This window comes from Leopardus geoffroyi, chromosome E3 (genome assembly GCF_018350155.1).
Source record: "Leopardus geoffroyi isolate Oge1 chromosome E3, O.geoffroyi_Oge1_pat1.0, whole genome shotgun sequence".
NCBI classification, from domain to species: domain Eukaryota; kingdom Metazoa; phylum Chordata; class Mammalia; order Carnivora; family Felidae; genus Leopardus; species Leopardus geoffroyi.
This window is the reverse complement of record NC_059340.1, coordinates 13,798,788-13,809,951: the sequence shown is the minus strand read 5'-3', so window position 1 is coordinate 13,809,951 and position 11,164 is coordinate 13,798,788.

The following is an 11,164-nucleotide window of genomic DNA, read 5'->3' as shown; positions in this document are numbered from 1 at the left end:
GGGACCCACTTGGGTCTTCTCTAGCCCTCAGATGTGTCATTGGGATTGACATATTTTCTGTTTGGTGTACCCTTCATATGAGGAAGACCAAGTGGGGGAGGTCTCCGATGTGACTTCCTTCCCTTTTTCAACACTCAGCCAAGATAGTAAATAAAAATAATAATAATACGGCATCCCACGGGAATGATAGAAACTAGTTTTATATGTCAGAATCTCAAGGATGTAGGCATAGTGGTCCCCATTTTCTCTGTTTAGTTCTCCACGCTGGTCCCTGCAGAAACCAGAGGGGCGTGAAAGATAACTGTAGGCTACCACAAACTCCACCAGGCAGTCCCCAGCAGACAGCTGCTGCGCCTGACGTGGCGTTCTTTCTAGAGCAGTCCTACATTCATGGTGTGTGGCTATTGATATTGACTTGGCCAGTGCCTTTTTTTCTGTCCCAGCTGGAAAAGATGATCGGCAGGAGTCCCCATTCACATGAACCAGGCAACGACAGACATTTACAGTTTTGCCGCGGTGCCATGTTGATTATCCTGTCTACCAAAGAGATCTGGGATATCCAACACAAGTTTGTATTGATGTACGACATTGATAATTATATTATGTTAGTCTAGCTAGATAAGCAAGTGGCTGGTATGCTGGAGACAAAGCGTATGCAGTCCAGTGGATGGGAGATAAATCCTACAAAGATTCAGAGGTCTGCCTCATCAGTAAAATTCTTTAAGGGTCCAGTGATCAGGGCATACTGAGACACCCCCTAGCCCCCACACTTCCATACCATTCCCCCAACTCATTGCATCTTGCACCTCCCAAGCGCAAGCAATAAACCCTAAAGCCTCGTAGGGCTGTTTAGGTCTGGAGGCAACAAATCCACATTCAGAAATACTGCTCTGGCCCATATACTGGGTTTTCCAATGACTTCCAGCTTTGAGTAGGACCCAGAGCAGGAAAGCTCTCTGCAACAAACCCAGGCTGGCACAGAGAGCCCTTTGGAGCACATATAATCTGGCAGACACAGTCTTAGGAATACCACTGGTGGGAAAATATGCCTTGTGCAGCTTGTGGTGAGCCCCAGCGAGGGGACCTCTAGTGTGGAAGCAAGGTCAAGGCTTCAGTGGCAGCTACACCCTGGTAGAAACAGAGCATCTGGCCATGGGGCACCAAGTGACCAGCATTCAGAAATTCTCACGATTGATTGGGTTCTATCAGACCCCTGAGCCATAGATAGTGTGGGCCCAGCAGCCGTCACCGTAAGATCCAAATGGTCCATGCAGGATAGGAACCAGCGAGACCAGAAGACGTGAGTGAACTGCACCAGAGGCCCCCCCCCCCCACCTCTGCTCACACTTATGGCGGTCAACAGCCTCCCTTAAGAACAGCCAACAGAGGATGAAAGCCTGAACCGAGTTTACAGATGGGTAGGGGGTCAGCTTGGTAGGTGGATCAAAGCCAAAAATGAAAGGCAGTGGCCCTGTCTTTCCCTCTCCTTCCCTTCCCTTTGCTTCTCTTCCCTCTCAATGGACAAAGTCTACAGAGAAAGTTCTCTCAATGGGCAGAGCACCTCATCATATACTCAGTGTGGAAGGAGAAGTGGCCCAAGGTTAGCAAATCCATGACTTGTGGGTGGGGGCTAATGGCCTGGCAGTCTGGTCAGGGGTCTGAAAACAGATGAGGAAAAAAGATGGGGAATAAGGAAGTCTAGGGTGGAAGAATGGGATGATCACATGGGAGTGGGTATGAAAAGTGACGATCTTTGTAACTGACATTAATACCCACCAGAGGGGTGCCTGGCTGGCTCAGTCGGTAGAGCATGTGACTCTTGATCTCAGGGTTGTAAGTTGGAGCCCCACCTTGGGTGTAGAGATTACTTAAAAATAAGATCTTTGGGGCCCCCCAGTGGTTCAGTTGGTTAAGCATCCGACTCTTGATTTCAGCTCAGGTCTCATGGTTGTGGGATGGAGCTCCACACTCAGTGCGGAGCCTGCTTGGGATTCTCTCTCTCCCTCTCTCTGCCCCTCTCCCCATACTCGCTCACTCTGTCTCTTAAAATAAAATAAAATGAAATAAAACAAAACAAAATAAAGTAAAGTAAAATAAAATATTTTTAAAAATACCCACCAGAGAGCAGTTACCATGGAAGAAGGACTAAACAACCAAGGAGGCAAAACGACCAGTTGACATCAGCCAATTTTGATCATTGATGACCCCAGATACGACACAATAGGTACATGACCAGAGCGACCAGAGTGGCCATGGTGGAGAAATGGAGGCTATGCAGGGGCCCTACAGTGTGAGCTCACCAGGACTGAATATCTAACCTGTCAGCAACAGATCGAAGCCAGCCCTCTGGATGGCTCTATTCCTCTAGGAGACCAACTGGCCTTTGGATGCAAGTTGACTGCTTCGATTAATCTAATCTAAGCTGAAGAGATAATTCTAACAGGAAAAGACCCAGACTCTGGATCTGAGTTTGCCCTTTCTGCCCACAGGGCCGAAAGCCACAGCACCAGTGGCTGAAGACCTAGGAAGCGTCGAATTAACCCACATGGGATCCCACATAACTTACTCATCACCCCAGACCCAGGGTCCCCATAATCATGGGATCCACTGTTGTATCGGTGGATTGCATTGTACCAGTCCGGGCTGGCACCTTAAAACCACTCCAATCCCACTAGGATGCCCATAATAATAACTTTTCGAAAGGAAAATAACAAGTTTGTAAAGATGTTGGAACTCTACATTGCTGGTGGGAATGTGGCATGGTGCCGCTGCTTTGGAAAAAGTCTGGTGATTCTTGAAAAAAAAAATAAGCATAGAATTATCACGGGGAAGTACAGAAACATATGCTGCAACATGAATGAGTCTTGGAAACATTATACTGAATGAAAGAAGCCAGACACAAAAGACCATATATATTGTATTATTCAAATGGAATAATATTAGTCATCTAGAGCAGGCAAATCCATACAGATAGACGGTGGATTTGTGATTTCTCAGGAGAGGAAAGAATGAGGAGTAACTGCTTCATGGGAATGGGGTCCCTATTTAAGGTAATGAAAATGTTCTGGAAATAGTGGTGGTGATTGCACAACGATGCAAATGTACCTAACATCACTGGATTTCATACTCTAAAATGGATAAAATTATAATTGTTATGCTATGTGTATTTTTAAACACACACACACACACACACACACACAAGAATGTGTGATAAAAGCTCTCGGCAAGTTAGCAATAAGGAGGAATTATCTTAACTTGGTAAAAAGTAATTTTCTACAGCTCTCAGACTACCTAATGGTGAAAGCCTCTCTTCCCCCTAAGACTGGGAGCAAAGCAAGAATGGCTACTCTCATCATTCTTATTCAACATAGTACTGGGAGTTCTAGCCATTGGATACAGTCAGAAAAAGAAATAAAAGGAATACGGACAGAAGGGAAGAAATAAATCTGTCTCTATTTGCAGATGCTATGTTTGTCTACATAGAAAGTCTAAAGGAATCTACAACAAAACTTTCAGCCTTACTACGTAAGCTCAGAAAGATCATAAGATACATCAATTCATAAAAATCAGTCACATCTCTATATATTAACAATGAAACTACAAAAACCAAAATGTAAAACACAATGTCATTTATAATCATTTGAATAAAAATGACATGCTTAGGCCACACTTAGCAAAAAGTTATAGAATTGGTATGCTGAGCATTACAGAATGCTGATGAAGTGTTTTAAAAAGTTTAAATAAACGGAGAGATATACTGTGTTCATGGATTGTAAGACTCAACATAACTAAGATGTCGATGCCCCCAAATTGCCCTATAGATTTGATGCAATTTCCATCAAAATCCCATCAATATTTTTTGTAGACAGACTTATTCTAAAATTTACATGGAAAAGTACAGGCCCTAGAATAACTGAACCATCTTATAAAAAAAGAACCGGGGCGCCTGGGTGGCGCAGTCGGTTAAGCGTCCGACTTCAGCCAGGTCACGATCTCGCGGTCCGTGAGTTCGAGCCCCGCGTCGGTCTCTGGGCTGATGGCTCGGAGCCTGGAGCCTGTTTCCGATTCTGTGTCTCCCTCTCTCTCTGCCCCTCCCCCGTTCATGCTCTGTCTCTCTCTGTCCCAAAAATAAATAAACGTTGAAAAAAAAAAAAAAAAAAGAACCAAGCGGAGCGATTACCCTACTCTATATTAAAGCTTACAATTAATAGTTACAATAATCAAGGAAGTGTAGAGGAAAAAGAACAAACAAAACCCAATCCAGCAAAAGGAAGAGGTAATAGATTAGAGCAGAGATCTATGATACAGACCCTAACAAAAGAACCGATCAATGAAACTGATAGGAGGTTCTTTGAAAAGATCAACAAGTCTGTCTTTAGACAGACTCATCAAAAAGAAGGGAGAGAGAGGGAAACCAAATAAACAAAATCACCAATGATTTGTAATCATTGAACTTACAATCACCAATTGTAAGAGAATATTATGAAAACCTATATGCCAACAAATTGGACAAGTTAGCAGAAATGGATAAAGTCCTAGAAGAAACATATAACCTACAAAACTGAAGCAGGAAGAAACAGAAAATCTGAACAGAACCAATTACCAGCAATGAAATTGAATCAGTAATAAAACAAACCAACCAAAACTCTCAAAAAACAAAAGTCCAGAACTAGACAGCTTTGCAGGTGAATTCTACCAAACATGTAAAGAAGAGTTAATACCTATTCTTCTCAAACTATTCCAAAAAGTAGCAGAGGGAAGAAAACTTCCAAATTCATTCATTCATTCATTCATTCATTCATTCATTCATAGGGCCAGGATCACCCTGATACCAAAACCAGATAAATATACCACAAAAAAAGAGAACTACGGGCCAGACCTCTCAAGAATACAGATGCAAAAATCCTCAACAAAATATTAGCAAACTAAACCCAACATTAAATACATTAAAATACATTTTAAAAATCATACACCACAATTAAGTGGGAGTTATTCCCGGGATGCAAGGGTAGGGTGGTCCAGGATTTGCAAAACAATCGACGTGATAACGTCAATAAGAAAAGGGATAAAACCATATGATCATTTCAATAGAGGCAGGAAAAGCATTCAACAAAGTACATCCATTCATGACAAAAAACCCACAAGCTGCAGAGTAGGTCTGGAGGGAACATAATAAAAGCCTTATGTGAAAAGCCCACAGCCAACATCATACTAGTGGTGAAAATCTGAGAGCTTTTCCCTTAAGGTTAGGAACCAGACAAGGAAGTCTGCTCTCAGCACTTTTATTCGGCCATTGTATCATATGTCCTCGCCACAGCAATTAGCCAAGCAAAGAAAAAACGGCATCCAAACTGGTCAGGAAGAAAAACTACAGATGACATGACAAAGAAAACCCGAACGAGTCCACCAAAAAATTACTAAAATTGATAAATGAATTCAGTAAAGTCGTAGGATACAAAATCAACGTACAGAAGTCTATTGCATTCCCGGGCCCTAATAATGAAGCAGCAGAAAGTGAAATTTAGAAAACAATCCCTCCGGGCGCCTGGGTGGCTCAGTCGGTTAAGCATCCGACTCCTGGTTTCGGCTCAGGTCCTGATCGGTTTCGGTTTCACGAGTTGCAACTCTGGGCTGACAGTGCAGAGCCTGCTTGGGATTCTCTGTTCCCCGTTCTCTCTGCCTCTGCCTCACTTTGTGCTGTCTCTCTCAAAAGAAATAAACTTAAAAAAGAAAGAAACAGGGGCGCCTGGGTGGCTCAGTCGATTGGGTGTCCGACTTCGGCTCAGGTCATGATCTCATGGCTCACGAGTTCAAGCCCCGTGTCAGGCTCTGTGCCGACGGCTCGGAGCCTGGAGCCTGCTTCGGATTCTGTGCCTCCCTCTCTCTCTGCCCCAACCCACTCACATTCTGTCTCTGTCTCTCTCAAAACTAAACATTAAAAAGAAAAAGAAACAATCCCATTTGTACTTGCACCAATAAATAAATAAATAAATAATCTTAACCAACAGACTTAACCAAAGAGGTAGGTGACCCGTACTGTGAAAACTATAGTTTTATAGAACACTGACGAAAGAAATTCAAGATGGTAGAAAAAAGTGGAAAGACATTTCATGCTCATGGGTTGATAGAACAAATATTATTAAAATGTCCATACTACCCAAAGCAGTCTACAGATATAATGCAATCCCTATCAAAATACCAACGGCATTTTTCACCGAACTAGAACAAACAACCCTACGATTTGTATGGAACCACAAAAGACCAAAGTACTACTCAGGTAGCCAAAGTAATCTTGAAAAAGAAAACCAAAACTGGAGTTATCACATTCCCAGACTAGAAGTTCTATTACAAATCTGTAGCAATCAAAAAAGCATAGTACTAGCAAAAAAAAAAAAACACAAAAAACAGACACATAGATCAATGGAAGTAGAATAGAAAACCCAGAAATAAATACACGATTATATGGTCAATTCATCTTCCACAAAGGAGGAAAGAATATACAATAGGAAAAAGTGCCTTTGACAAATGGTGCTGAACGACAAATGGGAAAACTGGATAGATAAAAGAATGAAAGAATATAATATAAAAGAATGAAACTGGACTACTTTCTTCCACCATGCACAAAAATAAAACTCAAAGCGGATTAAAGACCTAAACGTGAGATGTGAAACCATAAAAATCCTTGAAGAGAGCACATCATGATTTGACATCGGCCATAGCAACTTTTTTTCTAGATATGTCTCCTGAGGCAAGGGAAGCAAAGCCAAAAATTGGGACTATTGGGACTACATCAACATAAAAAGTTTCTGCACAGGGAAGAAAATAATCAACAAAACTGAAAGGCAACTTACTGAAGTTAAGACGGTATTTGCAAATGACATATCCAAATAAAAGGTTAGTATCCAAAATATATAAAGAATTGACACCCTCCCCCAAACTCAACACCCCCCTCAAAACAAATAATCCAATAAAAAATGGGCAGAAGGTATGAACAGACGTTTCTCCAAAGAAGATATCCAGATGGCCAACAGGCACATGAAAAGACGCTCGACGTCCTTATCATCAGGGAAAGGCAAATCAAAACTACAATGAGATACCACCTCACGCCTGTCAGAATGCTTACAATCAAAACCACAAGAAATGCACCAAAAAAAAAACAGGTGTTGGTGAGGATGTGGAGAAAAAGGAACCCTCACGAACCGTTGGTGGGAATGCACACTGGTGCAGCCACTGTGGAACACAGTGTGGAGGGTCCTCAAAATATTAAACATAGAGCTACCCCAGGGGCGTCTGTGTAGCTCAGTTGGTTAAGCCTATGACTTTTGATTTTGGCTCAGGTCATGATCTCACAGTTGTGAGATCGAGCCCCACATAGGGCTCTGCGCTGAGTGTGGTACCTGTTTAAGATTCTCTCTCTCCCTCTCCTTCTGACCCTCCCCAACTTGTGTGCATGCATGTGTGCATATGTGCACGCAAGCACTCTCTCTCTCTCTCTCTCTCTCTCTCTCAAAAAAAGTAGAACTACCCTTTGATCCAGTAATCACACTACGGGGATTTACCCCCCAAATACAAAAACACTAATTCAAATGGATACATGCACCCTATGTTTATAGCAGCATTATTTGCAATAGCCAAATTACGGAAGCAGCCCATGTGTCCATCAACTGATGAATGGATAAAAAAGATGTGGTATATACATACAAACGGAATGTTATTCGGCCATGAAAAGGAATGAAATCTTGCCATTTGCAATGACGTGGATAGAGCTAGAGAATACAAAATAAGTCAGAGAAAGACAGACACCATATGATTTCACTCATATGTGGAATTTGAGAAACAAAACAAATGAACAAAGGAAAAAAGAGAGAGATAAACCAAGAAATAGACTCTTAACTATAGAGGACAAACTGATGGTTAGGGAAGGTGGGTGGGGGGATGGGAGGAAATAGGTGATGGGGATTAAAGAATACACTTATGATGAAAATTAAATAAAATAATTTATGAAAGTGTAGAGGGATAGACACACGGACCCAAAACACAGAATAGAGGACCCAGAAATACGCTCAACTGATTTTTGACAAAGGTACAAGATCCATTTGATGAAAGGACAGCCTTTTCAACAAACGGTGTTGGATCAAGTCGACATCCAGAAGCAAAAAACTGAATTCCAACCTTAACCTCACACCTTGTATGGAAAACCAACTCGAAATGGATCACAGACTTTAGACTGTTAGAAAAAAAAGTGGGAGCAAAATCTTTGTTATCTAAAGCTAAGAAGAGTTCTCAGAACTCTTCTTATCTTATCAAAATTAAAACTTTGGCTCTGCGAAAGCCCAGGTGAAGGAAATGAAAAACCAACCTACGGACTGAGAGAAAATATTTGCAAACCACATATCTGACAAAAAGAACTTTCAGGGTGCCTGGGTGGCTCAGCTGGTTAAGCGTCCAACTTCCGCTCAGGTCGTGATCTCGCGGTTTGCGAGTTTGAGTCCCGCATCGGGCTCTGGGCTGACAGCTCAGAGCCTGGAGCCTGCTTCGGATTCTGTGTCTCCCTCTCTCTCTGCTTCTCCCCTGCTCACGCTCTGTTCCTTTCTCTCCAAAATAAATAAACATTAAAAAAAAGAAAAAAAGAACTCTCGACATTCAACAATAAAAAAATATATATATTGGAAAATGGACAAAAGACATGAAGAGATATTTTACTGGGTAAATATCGCATAAGGACATAAAAAGATGTTCAATTCCTAGAACCAGAGGGTAGAGAGGTCAGGAGATAGGGGGTTCAAGATATGGGGACATGAGTACAAACTTTCAGTTATAAGAAGAATACATTTTTGAGGACCTAATGGTCAGCAGGTGATCCGACCAGTTAATATCGTACTATGTACTTGAAATTTTGTAACAGAATACATCTGAAGTCTTCTTAACCACACACACAGAAAAGGTGATGCATGTATTGATTAACTTGATTAACATGACCTAGTCAGTATCGATTAACTTGATTAACATGACCTAGTCAGTATCGATTAACTTGATTAACATGACCTAGTCATGTCACAAAGTATACAGATATTAAATCATCATTTTGTACACCCTTAAAGAACACCATCATATTGTACAACCTGATGGCAAGCATGCCTGGATAGAACTGGAAAAAATTATGTTCAGTATTAGGGATTAGCTAGGGATTAACATCTAACTGACATTAATATTAGCCTTTAGGGAAATGCAAATTAAAACGACAATGACTAGATAGCAGCAGAATGGCTAAAATACACAAAAAAATAGTAACACCAAATGCCGGGGAAGATGTGTAAAAACTGAATCACTCATCCAGCGCTTGTAGGAATGTAAAATGGTACAGATACCCAGTTTGGCACTTTCTTGAAAAACTACGATGCAGCTGCCATATGACCACATGTCATGTGTCACATGCACAAGAGAGTGTGGCAAAAATGGGGAATTATGAGCAGGATTGGTGGGTTGCATTGGTGTCAATATCTTGGTTGTGATTTTGTATACAATATAGCTTTGTATATTATATATGCATGTATATATATAATATATTATATGTATTATACTGAGGGAAACTGGCCAGAATGAGTATGGGATCTCTCTGTACGTGCTAACCTACAATGATCTCGTTAAACATTTCAGTTGGAACAGTATCTAACATTTTGTACGCAAATTGCACAGAGATCGCGCTTGGTAGAATTCTGCTCTTTGGTGCTTTCTCAGCCTTTGAAAGTTAAGCAAACTTTCTTTGAATAGTTTCCGCTTCCTTTTCTGGCCTGATTTATTTTTTCCTTCATGAGTTCCATGTCTGCATCTTCTATGTATACCATGAGGGTGACCTGGTCAAATGCAGGGATCGGGGAACCATGGCCCGTGGGCCAAAACTGGCCCACCCTCTGTTTTGTAAAGTTTTACTGTAATTCAGCCAGTTAATTTCGATATTGTCCACAAATGCTTTCCCCCTACAGTAGCTGAGTTGAGTGGTGGTAACAAAGATCTAAAATCTCATGAAGCCTAAAATATTTACTATCTGGGGGTGCCCGGGTGGCTCAGTTGGTTAAGTGTCTGACTCCTGATCTCAGCTCACGTCATGATCTCATGGTTCGTGGGATCGAGCCCCACGTCGGGCTCTCCGTTGTCAGCATGGAGCCTCTGTCTCTGCCCCTCCCCCGCTCAGGCTCTTTTTTTTTCTCATCAAAAATAAATAAAAATTAAAAAAAAAAATATATTGCTCCTTTCCGGAAAAAGTACACTGACCCCCTTGACCTAAAGGATTAAAAAATAAATGCAATTTTATTTAAAACATACAAAATGTTTCCGCTAAGAGAGGAAACATTTAAAGATTAAAATGTATTTTGCATCTTTTCAATTACTTCTAAATACTCAAATTTATCTCTAAATAAAAGTCAATATGTAAGGGACAGTTAGTGAATATCAAAGTTGTATATTATAAAAAAGTTATCTAAATCATGCCATTTTATTTGGTGACATCGTTTTGAGATTTTAAATATTATTAAATATTTTATACAAGTATAACAACTAGCCATTCTAGTGTTTGTTTTCAGGGGAAGGAATCGGTATTATCCTTTATCCTTGTTACATCTGGTCTTACGTATATAGAGTATTAAGAGTAAAGAGTAAGTATTTTTTTTTTCAATGTTTATTTATTTTTGGGACAGAGAGAGAGCATGAACGGGGGAGGGGCAGAGAGACAGGGAGACACAGAATCGTAAACAGGCTCCAGGCTCTGAGCCATCAGCCCAGAGGCCGACGCGGGGCTCGAACTCACGGACCGCGAGATCGTGACCTGGCTGAAGTCGGACGCTTAACCGACTGCGCCACCCAGGCGCCCCAAAGAGTAAGTATTAAGAACCCTCACGAACCGTTGGTGGGAATGCACACAGGTGGGCACCTGGGTGGCTTAGTCGGTTAAGCGTCCGGCTCTTAATTTCCGCTCAGGTCGTGATCCCCGGGCTGTAGGTCAGAGCCCTGTGTCACAGTCCATACTGAGCGTGGAGCCTGCTTGAGATTCTCTCTTTCTCTCTCTCTCTCTCTCTCTCTCTCTCTCTCTCTCCCTCTGCCCCCCCCCCACTTGCATGCACTCTCTTTCTCAAATAAAAATACAAACATGAGAGTAATAATAACTATT